Source organism: Cryptomeria japonica, chromosome 1 (assembly GCF_030272615.1).
Source record: "Cryptomeria japonica chromosome 1, Sugi_1.0, whole genome shotgun sequence".
Lineage (NCBI taxonomy): Eukaryota > Viridiplantae > Streptophyta > Pinopsida > Cupressales > Cupressaceae > Cryptomeria > Cryptomeria japonica.
In genome coordinates this window covers 633,055,046-633,071,863 of record NC_081405.1, presented here as the reverse complement: position 1 = coordinate 633,071,863, position 16,818 = coordinate 633,055,046, and positions in this window count along the sequence as shown.

Below are 16,818 nucleotides of genomic sequence, written 5' to 3'. Positions count from 1 at the left end.
GTGCACCAAGATGGTGAACAAAAAGGGGGGTATAAGTGGCCACTTTTTCTTTTCTTTTTTTCTTCTGAAAACGGGTAAACCTGAACTTCAAAGAGATATTTGAAGGTCATGCACTAAAAACTAGAAGTTGAGAAAACAATAAGAATTGTAGTGCTCTGAATCTAGTTTCTAAACTACTAATTTTAAAAAAAAATGGATAAGATTAAGAGGGTCAAACCTTTCACGCATAAAAAATTGTTATTGATTTTTTCAGAAAAAATATAACATAACTTTTTTCGTGCGCTGCACAAAATATATAGTTAGATTTACTAGTTTGAAAACCCCTTTGGTAGGATGATAGGTAAGAGTGACATATAGAAGTTGTGTATTTTTTTGTAATTTTCTGTTGAGTATTTTTTTTTTAATGATTTTTTGAAGTGACCCCATCTTGAAAATTTGGTACCTATTCGTGCGCTGGGCATAACTTGCATCAAAATAATCGAAAATGAAAACTTCTTTTTTTTAAAGTGTATAGAATCTAGTGTAGAACAATAATATGTAATTTATTTTGAATTTGGTCAGGTATATCAAAAGTTATAAAAAAAATGGTAGACATATGTCTGTGAGAACTGTCAAGGCATTAGTAAAGAAAATTAAAGTTTACTATGCTAATGTTGTCCAAAAATAGAAAAAAAATATATGGTCATAAAACTGAGAAGATGTGTGAGATTATGGTGGTAATTTTCGAGATACCCACTTGATCATTTGTAAACCTAATGATGACAAAGTCGAGAAATCATGTTGGAAGATGAAAAAACATGTAAAGGGACAAAATGGGGGGAAAATGGGCTTGCAAGCGTTAGGGTCGCTTTCCAACCCTCTTACCAAGCCAAAACCCGCACGGGTTTTGAAAAACAAAAAGTACTATTCACAATTCTTCATAACCCGCACGGGTTTTGAAAAACAAAAGATAATATTCATAGTTCTTAGCCTACACGGGTTTTGAAAACCAAAAAGTACTATTCATAGTTCTACATAACCCGTACGGGTTATGAAGACATAATAATGTATGCTTGTAAACTTAGCATTTACTACACATATGTACATACATAATTATATAGTATGTGTTTATGTATGTATATATGCATATCTATAGTTATATATATATTAATATAGATATATGTATATATGTTTGTATACATGCATGTCTCTCTTATTTTCCTCTCTCTCTCATCTTCCTTCCCCATCACTGTATTTGTCTATTCTAAGCCCTAATTATCCTCCTTGAGTTCTATCTCATCTCTCTCCCCCTCCTCCCCATCTCTGCCCTCTCTCTCCCTCCCCCTCTCCTTATCCTATTCTCTCCCTCTCTTCCTATCTCCTATTCTCTCTCTTACCCTCTCTCTCTCTCTCTCTCTCTCTCTCTCTCTCTCTCTCTCTCTCTCTCTCTCTCTCTCTCTCTCTCTCTCTCTCTCTCTCTCTCTCTCTCTCTCATATCCCTATCTCTCTCCCTCTCACCCTCTCCTTTTCCCAATGTCCCTCCCTCCCCCTCTCCTTATCCTAATCTCTCTCTCTCTCTCTCTCTCTCTCTCTCTCTCTCTCTCTCCGTCCTCCCTCTCTCTCAATCTCCTCTCTCTCTCCCTCCCCCTCTTTGTATCTTATTCTCTCCCTCTCTTCCTATCTCCTATTCTCTCTCTCTCTCTCTCTCTCTCTCTCTCTCTCTCTCTCTCTACCCCCCCTCTCCCCCTCTGATTTTCCCAATCTCCCTCACTCCCCCTCCTTATCCTATTCTCTCTCTCTCTCTCTCTCTCTCTCTCTCTCTCATCTCTCTCTCTCTCTCTCTCTCTCTCTCTCTATATATATATATATATATATATATATATATATATCCCTCTCCCTCCCCCTCCCCCTCCCCCTCTCTCTATCCTATTCTCCCCATCTTCGCCCTCCCTCTCCCTCTCTCCCAATCTCCTCTCTCCCCCCCACTCTCTCCCTCCCCCTCTCCTTTTCCTACTCTCTCTCTCTCTCTCTCTCTCTCTCTCTCTCTCTCTCTCTCTCTCTCTCTCTCCTTCCTTTTCCAAATCTCCCTCTCTCTCCCCCTCTATTTTTATGAATCTCCCTCTCTCTCCCTCTCCCTCCATACCCCTCTCCTTATCCTACTCTCTCTCTCTCTCTCTCTCTCTCTCTCTCTCTCTCTTCCTATCCCCTTTTCTCTCTGTCTCTAACTCTCTCTTCGTCCCCCTCTCCTTATCCTATTATATCCCTCTCTTCCTACTCCCTACTCTCTCTCTCTTCCTCTCCCTCTCTTAATCCTATTCTCACCCTCCCTTCTCTCTCTCTCTCTCTCTCTCTCTCTCTCTCTCTCTCTCTCTCTCTCTCTCTCTGTCTCTCTCTCTCTCTCCTCTCCTTTTCCCAATCTCCCTCTCTCTCTCTCTCCCTCTCCCTCCATCCTCTCTCTCTCTCTCGTCTCTTTCTTTCCCTATCTCTCCCTCTCTTCCTATCCCCTTCTCTCTTTGTCTCGAACTCTCTCTCTGTCCCCCTCTCCTTATCCTATTCTATCCCTCTTCCTACTCCCTACCCTCTCTCTCTCTCTCTCTCTCTCTCTCTCTCTCTCTCTCTCTCTCTCTCTCTCTCTCCTAATCTCCCTCTCTCTCCCTCTCCATATCCTACTCTCTCTCTCTCTCCCCTCTTTCTTTCCCTATCTCTCCCTCTCTTCGTCCCCCTCTCCTTATCCTATCCCTCTCTTCCTACTCCCTACTCTCTCTCTCCCCATCTCCCCACTTCCTATTTAGTTCCTAGTTTTATATAACCCGTACGGGTACGGGTTTTGAGGAACTTTTGATTTTTTATTATAAAATATAATGTTCCTCAAAACTAGTATGGGTTTTGAGGAACTTTTGATTTTTTATTATAAAATATAATGTTCCTCAAAACCAGTACGGGTTTAGAGGAACTTTTGATTTTTTACTATAAAATATAATGTATGGGTTTTGAGGAACTTTTTGTTTTTTAATTGTTTTTGGCTAGGCTTGGTGTTACCAAGCCTAACACATTTTTGAATTTCCAGAACACGCACGGGTTATGAAAAATTTCAATTTTTTTTTTGCATGTGGCCACTTTTCTGTTCACCATCTTGATGCACTTACCCTAAGGGTGAAAGCAACACAGGACTCCCCGACTGTTTCCTCTAAGACATATTCATCTAAAAATCTCTTTGTGTTGGAGAAGGACAAAGATATCTATTTGGAAAGGAAGTTTAAGTTCTCTACCATTTGGTAAGTCATTGGTTCATGCTTTCGGTGGGAGAATGTTTCTTTTTTGTTGTTTTGTTGTGTATGGTTCATGGTTCATGGTTCATGGTTCATGGTTCATGGTTCATGGTTCTAGTTTCTAGGTTTGTTTGTGTTTGTCGTTCTCCCATCTGGTAAGTCATTGGTTCATGCTTTCGGTTGGATAATGTTTCTTTTGTTGTTGCTTTGTTGTGTCTGCTTCCTAGTTCTAGTTTCTAGGTTTGTTTGTGTTTGTGGTTTCTGTTGGATCAATTTTAATAGTAGGTTTTTGGTCATGTGTTCTCACTTGTCATGAGTCCCTGGTTTTGTTGCCTTTTTCTATGATTATGTAAGGTTTGGGCCTCTCCAGTTTAATATTTTTAGAACATGACACAAAACTAGTAGTATCAAACATTCAGAATAGCTACCATGAGATTTGAAAAGAGAAAACCCAAGTGGGAGAATCATCAATTTCAACATTAATCATAAAAATGTGCACAATTTCAACAATAAATAAAGTGTGACAAGTGTCACAAAATAGATAGATAGAAGGGTTTGGTGACTAATTCTAGGCATAAGAAAGTTTAAAAATTCAATGCTAGTCCATACAAAACATGAAATGATTCATCAATAATCAAAAGAAATCATCCAACATGAAACATATTCACATAATGAAGTGGCTAGTATTAGCCACATTTGAGGGAGTAATCGTTGCATGACACCAAAGGATACAACACACTAGAAGCGTTAGAGGACATACCCAAGCACATTCAACAATTGAATCATCTACACCTCAATACTAAGCAACATTTATGCAACGATTCATGTAATAATGCTTTCTACTCACTTGCGAGAATTTACTATTTCAATGCATTACAATCACATTCTCATGCAAAAAACATATAAGGGAGAAATCATACCCCATCCACATGAAATATATTCACTTGCAAGGGTTAGAATCACTTAGAGAATCACATTTACAAAGGAATTTATGATCACGTGGATAAGATATGCAGGATCCCTTCATCATAGGTTGATGACACAAGGCCACTTCAAGGCACATTATGATTTCAACACAAGGGTACTTTACAAATGGTACTCACATATGCGGGTGAACTCACAATACTGGTTCCCACTTTTTGACCAACTTTGACACTTAGATGAATATTTCAAAAAAAACCTTCACTTTCTGACACCTATAACTTTTAAACTGTTAAGAATTTGAAGATGATATAAACTAGTGATTTTTAACATCTTGTTTGTAGATTCTAAATATATTTTTTGCAAATTTGTTTGAATAAAATTTTATTGATTTTTCCATCTCCCTCAAAAAGTAGTTGTTTACAGCAAACAACATTTTTTAAGAGTGATGTGTATCCTGAAACGCATAATTTTTTTTCTATAAATGATAAAAACTTAATTCTTTTGAATTTTGGTTTGTAACATCAATACCCAGGGCATACACTTAGTTTGATAGTGATATGTTGAATATTTTTTATTTTATTAAGTTTTGAAGTTTGACTAATTATAATTTGGATATAGGTGTACGTTTGAACACATAACTTCTTCTATATATATCAAAATTCAATTTTCTTTTTTTTGTTAGAAAGAAAACACCAATACCTAGTGCATAGATATTTTTCAAATTTTTTTTGAATTAGTTTACTATTTTTCTCAATGCATTGAACAAAGAAGTTCATGTTCGATGAAAAACCTACATTCATAAGAAATAAAATAAAAATATATTAATGAAATTAAATATATTAAAAGTTATACTATCTGGAAAGTTTATAATAAGGACTAAATGCTTAAAAAACAAAAACTTTTAAATGAATTAATTTGACCCCCCAAAAGCTAATGTAAAATCGGTTTTTTATCAGCATTTGATAGATGCAAAGGAGACTCCATTGCAAGTATGATTTAGAAGTAGAGAGGTTCTATCCAAGAAATTTTGATCTAAGAGCCTTTGATTTAACTCTCTTCAATTAATTACTTCAAATGGGACCTCTTAAATCTTAAATCATTATATTTTTTTTAAAATGCATGATTTCAGCAAAAATCAGGACGTACCAAAAAGTGGGAACCAACTTTGTGAGTTCACCCATGCCACATAGGAACTTCCACACGAGGTCATGTTTAAACTCACATCATGAATCACTATCACAAATAGGTATATATTAATATTCACATACAAGAACAAACAGTGCAAAAAGGTACTTTTCCACATCAAAACAAAGATATCTCGATGTAGGATTTACATCAACAATACAAGTTGCACTATACAAAACAAAGTCAACACAAGGCTACGACCAACAATGTTGAATGATCTTTACAACACCTTATGATACACTCTTGCAAGGTAAGAACAACACAAATCCATGGGTCACAATGCTAGATATGCATGATGTAGATGAATTAGTTAACTCTGTCATAGTGCTACAAGGTAATAAGCCACATAGATTCTCATATGAATGCAACAAGCAATGCAAACTGGGGACATAGGCCATTAACCCAATTGATCTATTATGATGATCCACACATTTTCACTTATGATCATTTCATTTCACATATGCAATGATGCATTATTACCAAATCTAATACTCAATGCACTTAATGCAAGCACAACCATATTAACTTCTCACTATTATGAATCAATTAAATCTCCTTCACATATAATGCAACACTCACACGCAATGCGGTATGCAATGCTCAATCAGGAACCAATCATTAAAATCATAGTCAAATAAGACAAAGTAATCAATAATGCCATCCCAAAAGGGGCTCAAAAGCAATGGGACCACTCAAGGTTCACTAAACATTCCTACCAAACAAGACTTAAACATTAAGGACGCCATTACACTAGAAGTCACTTCTCAGCACATGCAAGGGTCTAACTAACCCTTAGAACATACACTTATCAACATGTCATGCTAGGTTAAACAAGGAAACACAACTATTGTCACCAAAAGCATCCAAACACTCCAAACTATATGAAGATCAAGCAAGCTTTTACATGCAAGGAGCAATGCACCAACAATTGATCCTTAGCCATCTCAAAAGGCTCTCACACGAGGGTATCTCTACATCCCTTAAAGGTGCAAAAGGTCTAGGAGTTACTCTTCATCCACTACATGCTACTTGGGTTAGTTCATCCTAAACTCATGAAAATTCCACACTAGGCACCCAAACAACAAGCTAAACCACTGACTCACAACACAAAACCTGCAAAAATAAGAAACAACAACATCTAATTCATGGGCAACAACGTAACCAGAGATCCCAATGCTGCAACATGGGCTCTAATACCATATGCAATGCCCTACCAAGGAATATGAGCTAAAAAATATAAGAATGCACATAATAATTTTTTTTCTAGTGATTAATTGTAACACGTGCATGATATATAAGCTCCAAAGCTCAAACCTGAAGGACACAACATCATGTCGACATATGACACTATATAGGGATAAGACTTTAACATAAGAAATGTTAATTTGACACAGGGAAAGTCCTCCAAACACCTAAGGAAAGGTCAACAAGGTGGTTGGACTCATACAAGACCCTTCCTAATGTTACAAGACTTGATTCAAAAAATAGGACCATCTACTTGTTACAAGTGCAATTGTCATTGCACCAAAAGATCAACCTGCTAATGCTCGATACAACCACTAGACTTATAGAATCCACAGGAGGCAATTAAGCCATGTCAAAAATTCGAGCACTGTGTTGCACAACACAAGGAGACCAAGGGCACACACCTTGCAACAATCTCCCCAGCGCAAGCGAGGGGTTTGAACTTGTGACCAAGCTCTGATACCACTTGTTACATGCGTGGTTGTTGTTGCACCAAAAGATAGACCCGATAATGCCTGATACAACCACTAGACTTATAGAATCCACAGGAGGCGATTAAGCCATGTCACAAACCCAAGCGTTGCGTTGCACAACACAAGGAGACCAAGGGCACACACCTTGCAACACTACTTGGTCCTAGGTCTTACCAATGGGCTCCACAAGCACCAACTTGTACTCGAATGCCATTAACACCACTCAAAGATTCCTTAAACCAACTCAAGACACCTTTGAGGGTTCCAAGACACTACTCGATCTGAAATGCAACTAAAGCAAAGTCAAACAAACACTTTGAGCTCTTAAAACCTGTAAAGCGGAAAATCGCGGTCGAACCCTAGTTGTTCTCCCCTCTTCTGACTCCGAGGAGAGAGAAGGGAGGTTCGCTAGGATTCGATGGGTTTTCACTTAGGGGGAAGACTTTACATTCAAAAGAGGGGTTGAAACTCATAAGATTCAATCCCACACAATGTAAGATTGGGTGCTAAATGAATTTCAAGGGTTAGGAAAGCAAGGCTACCCTCTTTTGTAAAGAATGTGCATAGAAGAATTAAGCTAAGCATGCATAGAAAGTCATAAAGATTCGCTTATAAACTGAGTTTAGGTTATAGGATGAAGCTGCGGACCTGGAATTAGCAGTAAAATGTCGATACGGCGCTGTCCTGCAAATTTGAGCAAAAGTTGTCGGGACGATGGCGCCCAGCGCCACGGTCCTCCGAAAAATCCGTCAAACGAAGGGGGATCGGTTCGTCTCTGCACAAGGATTCCAGATCTTCAATCTCAGCCGCGTACCTGCAACCTACACACAGAAAAGCGAAGACGATTGGGGGGTTAGGGATTAGGGGTTTGCCTTTAGGTCAAACCCCGGTTTTGGAATTAACCAAGAAATGAGCAAGAGCTGTAAATGTAAATGACTGTAATGTAAACAAGTACTAATACCTTGTTCTAAGGATGTTTGTATCCTTATGTGCGAAGGTATAGATGTTGTATGTTGTATGTTGTATGTAACATGTAGTATATGATCTCCTCCTCAATGGTTGAATCCTTGACTTGAATGCAACACTTAGCCTTGAATGGAGACTTAGAAGGAATGCTTGAATGCTTGAATGCTTGAATATAGTTTCCACGCTTTTTACATATATCCTCCTCATGCTCAATGAGAGAGAAAAATGTAGTTTATATACTTGTCAATTAGGGCTGATAGACTGATTTTCCCAACCTTAGGCCGACCAGGGAAGTATATTTCCAAATTGCAATCAAAAAGACCCGATATCACTTAGGAAACCGGGCCCAAAATAGGACCCAGGGACCAGGGCGCTGGGCGCCATGGTCTTGGAGGACCAGGGCGCTGGGCGCCCTGGTCCTGAGGGACCAGGGCACTGGGCGCTCTAGTCCTGAGGGACCAGGGCGCTGGGCGCTTTGGTCCCACCTCCGGGACAGCGGGGTGCAAGGAGGTTCAGGCCAATGGTGCTTGAAAAATGCAATTTTTGGTGTCGTGAGCAAGTTTTGGGGTCTCCATTCAGGTTGCGTGTTGCGTTGCCATCGTGAAGACCGAAATGCAGTCGAAATTGCAAGTGTCGCAATTTTAGGACGCTACATTTAGCCCCCACTTTAGCGGGAGTATGTATGCTCATACTTCCGGTAAAGTACAAGGAAACAACATTGAAAGACTTTCACCACGTCAAGAAGGCAAGATACACCAAGCCCCCAGTGGACTAAGGATCTTACGACTTCGATTGACAAAGTAAAAGGGAAGATCACGAGGGAGAACCATGACTGTCAGTAGTAAGATTCCCTCACTATGAGTCATGTAAGAGAAATACCGAAAATTTTCAAGGCAAAGCTAAGTTCTCCAAGAAATTTTCAAGTATCGTGAAGGGATAGTCAGGGTGTATGCCCCCCTACGTTAAAGCGATCGCACGCGCCTCAACGGGGGTGATTGTTTTAACGTAGTGATACACATAAGAAATGAGAAAGGAAAGGAGCACGTTATCGCAAGGATTTAGCCCCCAAGTGTGAGATAAACCCAAGGATAATAGACACAAAACACAAAGCACGAGGTGACTTCGCTTTCCTCGGGGTCAGTATGCTGTATGATAAGTCATGTATATATCATATGTATGTATGCATAATTGTTCTTCATTCCCCAATCAAGGAAGGTCACCTAGAAGAAGGGAACACATGTGTCTTTTGAGTCAACAAAAGAGATCTCAATGCTTTGCATCGTCCTCAAGTAGACAACACTAAGGACGACAAATAGAAGAATGAGAATAACATATAGAAGAAGTAACAAAAGGGAGGGGGAGAGAATCTGCCATGCTAATGTAACTAGTCTAGCACATCATCTACCCCCCGATCTTGCTGATCAATGTTTCGGGAAGGCAGGGAACACACTAGAGGAGGAACATCCAACACAGCAGATGGAGCTATCACAAGGTCCAAACAAGGGCTATGTTCATGTTCCAAGCCACGTTGTTCTTGTCTAGGAGCTAGGATAAGTGCTTTTGAAAATTCATTAGATAAATGGTTGTCAACATCAACAAGTTCATATTCACTATCAGAAGCAAGAGGAGTAACATTTTCATCATGCATAACATTTTCATCTATATCATCATCAAGATTTATAAAAATAGGATCTTTAACTCGCACAGGATCAAGACCATCATGTATCTTGTGTATAGGAGATTTAGGCTCAATATCCGGCTGAGGAGAAAATGGAATAATGCTTGTTGAAGGTGTTTTTGGAGATTGTAAATTTTGAGAAGCGGCTGCTTGAGCCCTAAGACGACGTTTTCGTCGGCGTTCGCGTGCAGAACGATTACGTCTAGTCTTAGTAGGAAGTGTAGAAGATAGAGGAGGAGGAATGTTCTCATCCTTAGCACTTGGGTGTTTAGGTTGTGGTTTCTTAGGCTGGATAATAGGAGAAGAAGAAGGTCTCTTTTCTCTATAAAATACAGGAGGAGGAACTGCTCCATATAAAGGAGGAATTTTTGGTTTAGGGAGAAGACCAAGTCCATCATGACGAGGAGGTATAGATCTACTCTTAGAAGATTTATCAGGCATAGACATAGTCACATCCATGGGGACGGGTTGGGAATCTTCTTGAGGAAAGACATTAGTTTTATCTTTCAAAGGAAGAATTTCCTTCTCAAGAATGATAGGAATGTCAAGTTTAGGTGTTCTAGGTTCACTTAAAGATAAGATCATATCTGTTTTCCACTTTTGATAAGATTTGAAAAGATGATCACTTCGCGGGGGAAGAGATTGGAATTGTTTAGGCCAAAAGTAATCAATAGGAACACTAGAGGTTCTTTCAGCTGGTTTAAAGAGACTATGATTGACAGTAACAACTTCACCATTATGGGGAAATTTCAAACACTTATGTATAGGAGAAGCAATAGCCTTCATGGAAGATAGCCAAGGATAGCCAAGCTTCACACGAAATTGTTCGGAAGAAGGAATAATAGCAAAGTTCACATCAAGAGATTTATTATGGACCTCAATAGGCAATGTAATAGAACCAATTGCAGGAGAAGAAAATGCATCAAATAGTTTCACAATCACATCTGTTTTGTCATAGATCACTTGATTCAATTGCAAAGTAAAAAGAAATTCTTCAGTAATAACATTAACCATGCACGAAGGATCAATAAGCACTCCACGGCAAGGTGTATTTTTGACTTTTGCAACTATGTATAAAGGACCATCAGGTGCTCTAATGGTTTCACTAGAATCAAATGTGATGGAAGGTTCTTTAGGGATTTCTTGCTGCTCTACAAAGTTAATCACATTCGGAGTCATAGACACAAGACCATCAGATGAAAGAGAGGAATCATTAGCCTCAATTGCATTAGAGGTATGAGAAGGCAATGGATCAGTGAAAATCTGAAGATTTTGGTTAGGAGGAGCTACAGATGTGTTGCCTTTATCATTCACTCCAGAAACAGAAATAGTATTATTATCAATCAAATCCTGAATTTTACCCTTTAAAGAAAAACATTTTTCAGTATCATGACCAGGCTGACGATGAAAATGACAAAAAGCTTTGTGATCAAAATAAGGTGAAGTAATCTTTGCAGGATCAATTTGTCGTACAGGAGGAAGAGTAAGCACATTTTGTCCCAATAACTTATTCATAATATCATGCAATGATTCATTCAAAGGAGTATACTTTCTTTCTTTCCTGAAAAATTTAGAAATAGGAGGCACACCTGATGCTGCATTCACATTGTTGTTGATGATGTTTTCATTGAATTTGATGGAATCTCTGTTCGGTTTAATCTTCCCAAATGGTTGTTGACTACTATCACCCTTATCACTCGGAGCCATAGGATGTGATTGTTCCATTTGACTCACAGTCAGTTGATAATTGTGAAGAGTGGCACACAACTGTTGGAAAGAAGTAAACTCAGAAAACAGAAGTTTGTCTCGAATATCTTTTTGTAAATTAGAAATAAAGATTCTTTGAATATCATTATCAAGCACTGGAAAAAAAATTTGAGCATACAAATGCTTATATCTACCAATAAAATCAGTCACTTTTTCTTTAACACCTTGTTTACAATGCATTAAATCAATCAAAGTAACTTTAGGACTTATATTGTTTTGAAATTGTTGAATGAAATCATTTGCAAGTTGTTCGAAAGAATTAATAGAATAAGAAGGCAACGAGCAATACCATTGTAAGGCTTTGTCTCTTAATGTTCTAGTGAACAGTTTTGCAAGCAACCTTTGGTCATAAGCAAAATCGGTACATATTGTTTGAAAAGTCTTAACATGTGTTAGAGGATCTCCTTTACCATTATAAAGCTCCAAATGCGGGATTTCAACATGTTTAGGGGGAATAGCTCGAACAATATCAAGAGAAAGTGGGCTCGCAACGTCAAATGTGGGCACACTAAACTTAGATTGATTCATAGAGGCAATTTGTTGCTGTAAAGAAGAGACAGTTTGTGCAAGATTGTTAATGGTCGCTTCAGTCGAAGAATTCATATTGGATGTGTTAGATTGAGATGGAAGTGTGATGTTATTGAAAGAAGGTAAAGAGTAAGGTGGTGGGACCCTATGATAGTCAACCATAGGGGATGATTGGATAGGAGGAACACTACAAGGAGGAATGGAATGGTTAAATGAATTGCCCCCTTGCGTCATGTTCATTTGTGAAGATGTAATAGGAACATTCATTGAAGGAATGTACGAAGAAGTTGGATTGAATGAAGGAAGAGGATTAATTGAAGAAGAGGGAGGATTGCCCCCATGACTAGTGATCACAGGAGGAATGTCTTGTATAGAGGTAGCCATGATGTTTGATGTAAAGGTAGGTATACTAGCAATAGTAGTTGTCAAAGGAATAGAATGATTGACTTGTGTAGGAGGTTGTGTATAACCTAAAGATTCAGCACAACTCTTCATAGGCATCATATTCGAATCCACAATATGTGCGATACCACGTAAAACATCAATTCCATTCTTATCACTTTGAAGCATGCGTTTTAGACCCTCAATTAAAGGAAGAGCTTGACTATCGGGATACTCATGAGACATCCATTGGTGAAAATCGTCAAATTGGTTATCCAATTTGGAAAGTTGTTCAACGGAAACTTCATGGGGAGCTTCTTCATCATTAGGAGGATTAGAGGAATTACCCATATCCTCGTTAAAAAGGCTACTCAAATTAGGTTCCATCTCCTCGGTAGTTAAGCCTCGGAAGGACTTAATTCTATGGCTTCGTCTAACGGGAATAGTGTAAGTAGGGCTTACTGTTGTAAAACTCATGCACTAGAGAGAGAGAAAAGATTTTGATCTTAGAGGTAGCAATTTTCAGTAAAACCAGCCAATCTTCCAGATTTAAGCTGTTAAATACATTCACAACAGTCTCCCGAAATTTCGGAAAAAATGTCCGGGACCGTGGCGCTCGGAGTGCAACACGGTCCTTGCAACTTTTTTTGAAATTTGCAGGGATGAAAGGTATGATGATTTTAGAGCTAATCTGAAAAAATTGAGGGATTTTACGATCTGTAGATAGGCCAAATTAAAGTTGCAATCTCAAAATTGAACCCTATCAAGATTGTCGAAAAATGCAAAATTTGAATTTTTGAAAAAGAGAGGGAAACTGAAATTTTGAATTTTATGATTTTAGAGGGAATGTCAAAAGCAATGCAAATTTTGAAAATTAAAAATTGACTCAATTTCACGCAAAATTCAATTTTGAAAGCGGAAATCAAAGTTGTTGTAATTAAGCACTTAATTTCAAAAGTCATAAATTGCAAGAATTTGAATAAAGCACTGAAATTTCGAATGAATGTAGACACACTTTTCAGATTTATGATAATAAAAACGCGATTTTGACACAAAATTTCAATTTCGATGATTTTTGAATGATTAGGAGCCTTAGACCAAGCAATCGCAAGACCAACTTTGACTATAATTTTGAAGGTGTTATAATTGATAAAATCAGCCAAAATTCTGGATTTTAGCAGAAAAACACAGTAAGATGTCGCTCCCGAAATTTCGGAAAAAATGTCGGGGACGATGGCGCTCGGAGTGCAACACGGTCCTCGCAACTTTTTTCCAAATTTTCAGGGATGAAGGATAATGTGATTTTATTGCAGAATCCAAAGTTACAACTGATTTGGAGATGTTTTGATCAGTGAAATTGTCGGACAAAGGTTGAATCAAGAGGGTTTCAAAAATTAGGGTTTTGACTTTTAACCACTTAATTTTCAAAATTAAAGTACAGACATGAATTGATAATTTGTAATAGAAAAGCAGATCTGAAGCAAGCATTAACAATTAAACATTTCGCAAGTTCAATGTTCAAAAAGAAAATTTAGGGTTTTTATGCAATCACCTCTAAAATTTTGCAAAAAATCAAACATGGAAATGTAATCAACTTTTCAGATCTAAGCATGAAAAATCAGAAAGGATGTTCACGTCGGGTTCACCAAAATGTAAAGCGGAAAATCGCGGTCGAACCCTAGTTGTTCTCCCCTCTTCTGACTCCGAGGAGAGAGAAGGGAGGTTCGCTAGGATTCGATGGGTTTTCACTTAGGGGGAAGACTTTACATTCAAAAGAGGGGTTGAAACTCATAAGATTCAATCCCACACAATGTAAGATTGGGTGCTAAATGAATTTCAAGGGTTAGGAAAGCAAGGCTACCCTCTTTTGTAAAGAATGTGCATAGAAGAATTAAGCTAATCATGCATAGAAAGTCATAAAGATTCGCTTATAAACTGAGTTTAGGTTATAGGATGAAGCTGCGGACCTGGAATTAGCAGTAAAATGTCGATACGGCGCTGTCCTGCAAATTTGAGCAAAAGTTGTCGGGACGATGGCGCCCGGCGCCACAGTCCTCCGAAAAATCCGTCAAACGAAGGGGGATCGGTTCGTCTCTGCACAAGGATTCCAGATCTTCAATCTCAGCCGCGTACCTGCAACCTACACACAGAAAAGCGAAGACGATTGGGGGGTTAGGGATTAGGGGTTTGCCTTTAGGTCAAACCCCGGTTTTGGAATTAACCAAGAAATGAGCAAGAGCTGTAAATGTAAATGACTGTAATGTAAACAAGTACTAATACCTTGTTCTAAGGATGTTTGTATCCTTATGTGCGAAGGTATAGATGTTGTATGTAACATGTAGTATATGATCTCCTCTTCAATGGTTGAATCCTTGACTTGAATGCAACACTTAGCCTTGAATGGAGACTTAGAAGGAATGCTTGAATGCTTGAATGCTTGAATGCTTGAATATAGTTTCCACGCTTTTTACATATATCCTCCTCATGCTCAATGAGAGAGAAAAATGTAGTTTATATACTTGTCAATTAGGGCTGATAGACTGATTTTCCCGACCTTAGGCCGACCAGGGAAGTATATTTCCAAGTTGCAATAAAAAAGACCCGATATCACTTAGGAAACCGGGCCCAAAATAGGACCCAGGGACCAGGGCGCTGGGCGCTCTGGTCCCACCTCCGGGACAGCGGGGTGCAAGGAGGTTCAGGCCAATGGTGCTTGAAAAATGCAGTTTTTGGTGTCGTGAGCAAGTTTTGGGGTCTCCATTCAGGTTGCGTGTTGCGTCGCCATCGTGAAGACCAAAATGCAGTCGAAATTGCAAGTGTCGCAATTTTAGGACGCTACAAAACCCTTGTTGGATTGAACTATATAACTATGGTGCCCAAATTGGATACAATCACCCAAAAAGGAAAATTACACACTAGTAGGACACAACCATAGTTTAATAGTGTTCCAAACCTGTGCTAGGGTCCCTAATTCATGCATTTGTCCTTATTCTATGTTTATGTCCTTTGGGATTGGTGACCAACACCATTGTCCTTTGAGACGCACAACTATCGTGACTAGTGATCTTCCCAATTGGATATAATGGAGCCTCAAACACCCCAAACACATTGGTGAATACAATATACCTATACAATACTCAAATCAAGGGAATTCAATAAAAAGATGTAAAGTTAGGTTGCCAACAACACCTTCGGCCACAAGGTGACACATACAAGCGTATGTGGGACTCAGGTGGACCATAATCATATCCAATCCAGCCTAAAATTCCCCAGTTCACTTCTGAAACTCTCAGAAAAGCCCCATTAACCTAAAAATCATGATGGGACACTTCACAAAGTCATTCAGATTGTCCAAGACGGACCTGAAATATCACCAATACACATGAATCCTACCTAGATTCACTTAAATTCAATTGAATTCATAAGACAAAAATGAGAGGAGACTAAGACACCCTCAATACACCACATGATACCAACTAGGTCCATTTTAAGCGCTAAATGAATTGTTCCTACTTATAATATCAATATGAAACAATGAGAACAAGAGAAAGATAACATATCAATCATTATTGATACTAACACCAAAGCATGAAATCTACTATAATCCATATCCAATTATCAATAGAATACATCAACCTCTGAATCAAGTGCCCAATATACAATTACATAATTACATTACTTTTGAATACATTACATAGTTTACAATTACATGAAATGAAGATCAAGAATAGGAAGGAGACAAAGAGAAGATCAACTCTTGATTTTGATCCTCCAAGCCGAGTCCTTTAATCCCCAACAGTGGTTTGCAATGCCACCCAACCATGTGGAACCCTTAGTTCCACCCCCTGTGTCTGTGGATATAGTCACATATCCTAAACACTCACACAATGAAGGAATAAGAGATAAGGTTCATACGAATGCCAATATTGAGTAAAAAATCAACATAAATATCACATAACCAATATGAATCATTATACAACGTCAAATAAAGATATGCCAATAACAATACATCACTATCATCATAGAGCAACATCAAATAAGAAAGGTGCCAAATGATCAATAAGCCAACATCAAAAGGAGATGAAGCATCCTCAAATAGAAACACTAAAGACAAGGAGGCACCATTGATGAGAAACACCGAATGTTTTATAAGACACAATAGTGCAACACAATAACCAAAATGAGCAACACTAAATCTCTTGGGTGCTACAAGCTCAACCATTCTTGTATCAAAAAGTGAAAATTTGGTGATTTTTTTTAGTTTAATGTCCCAATTTGGCTAAAAGGTGGGACACACTATTGTGGGGTCACCCATACAAGATTTCATATTTCTCTTTTAAATCATCGCTATTAACTAATCTTGTACTTTAAATTGGTCCAGTTACACTAGAATCATAGCAACACATCTAGTAAAGTGTTTGTT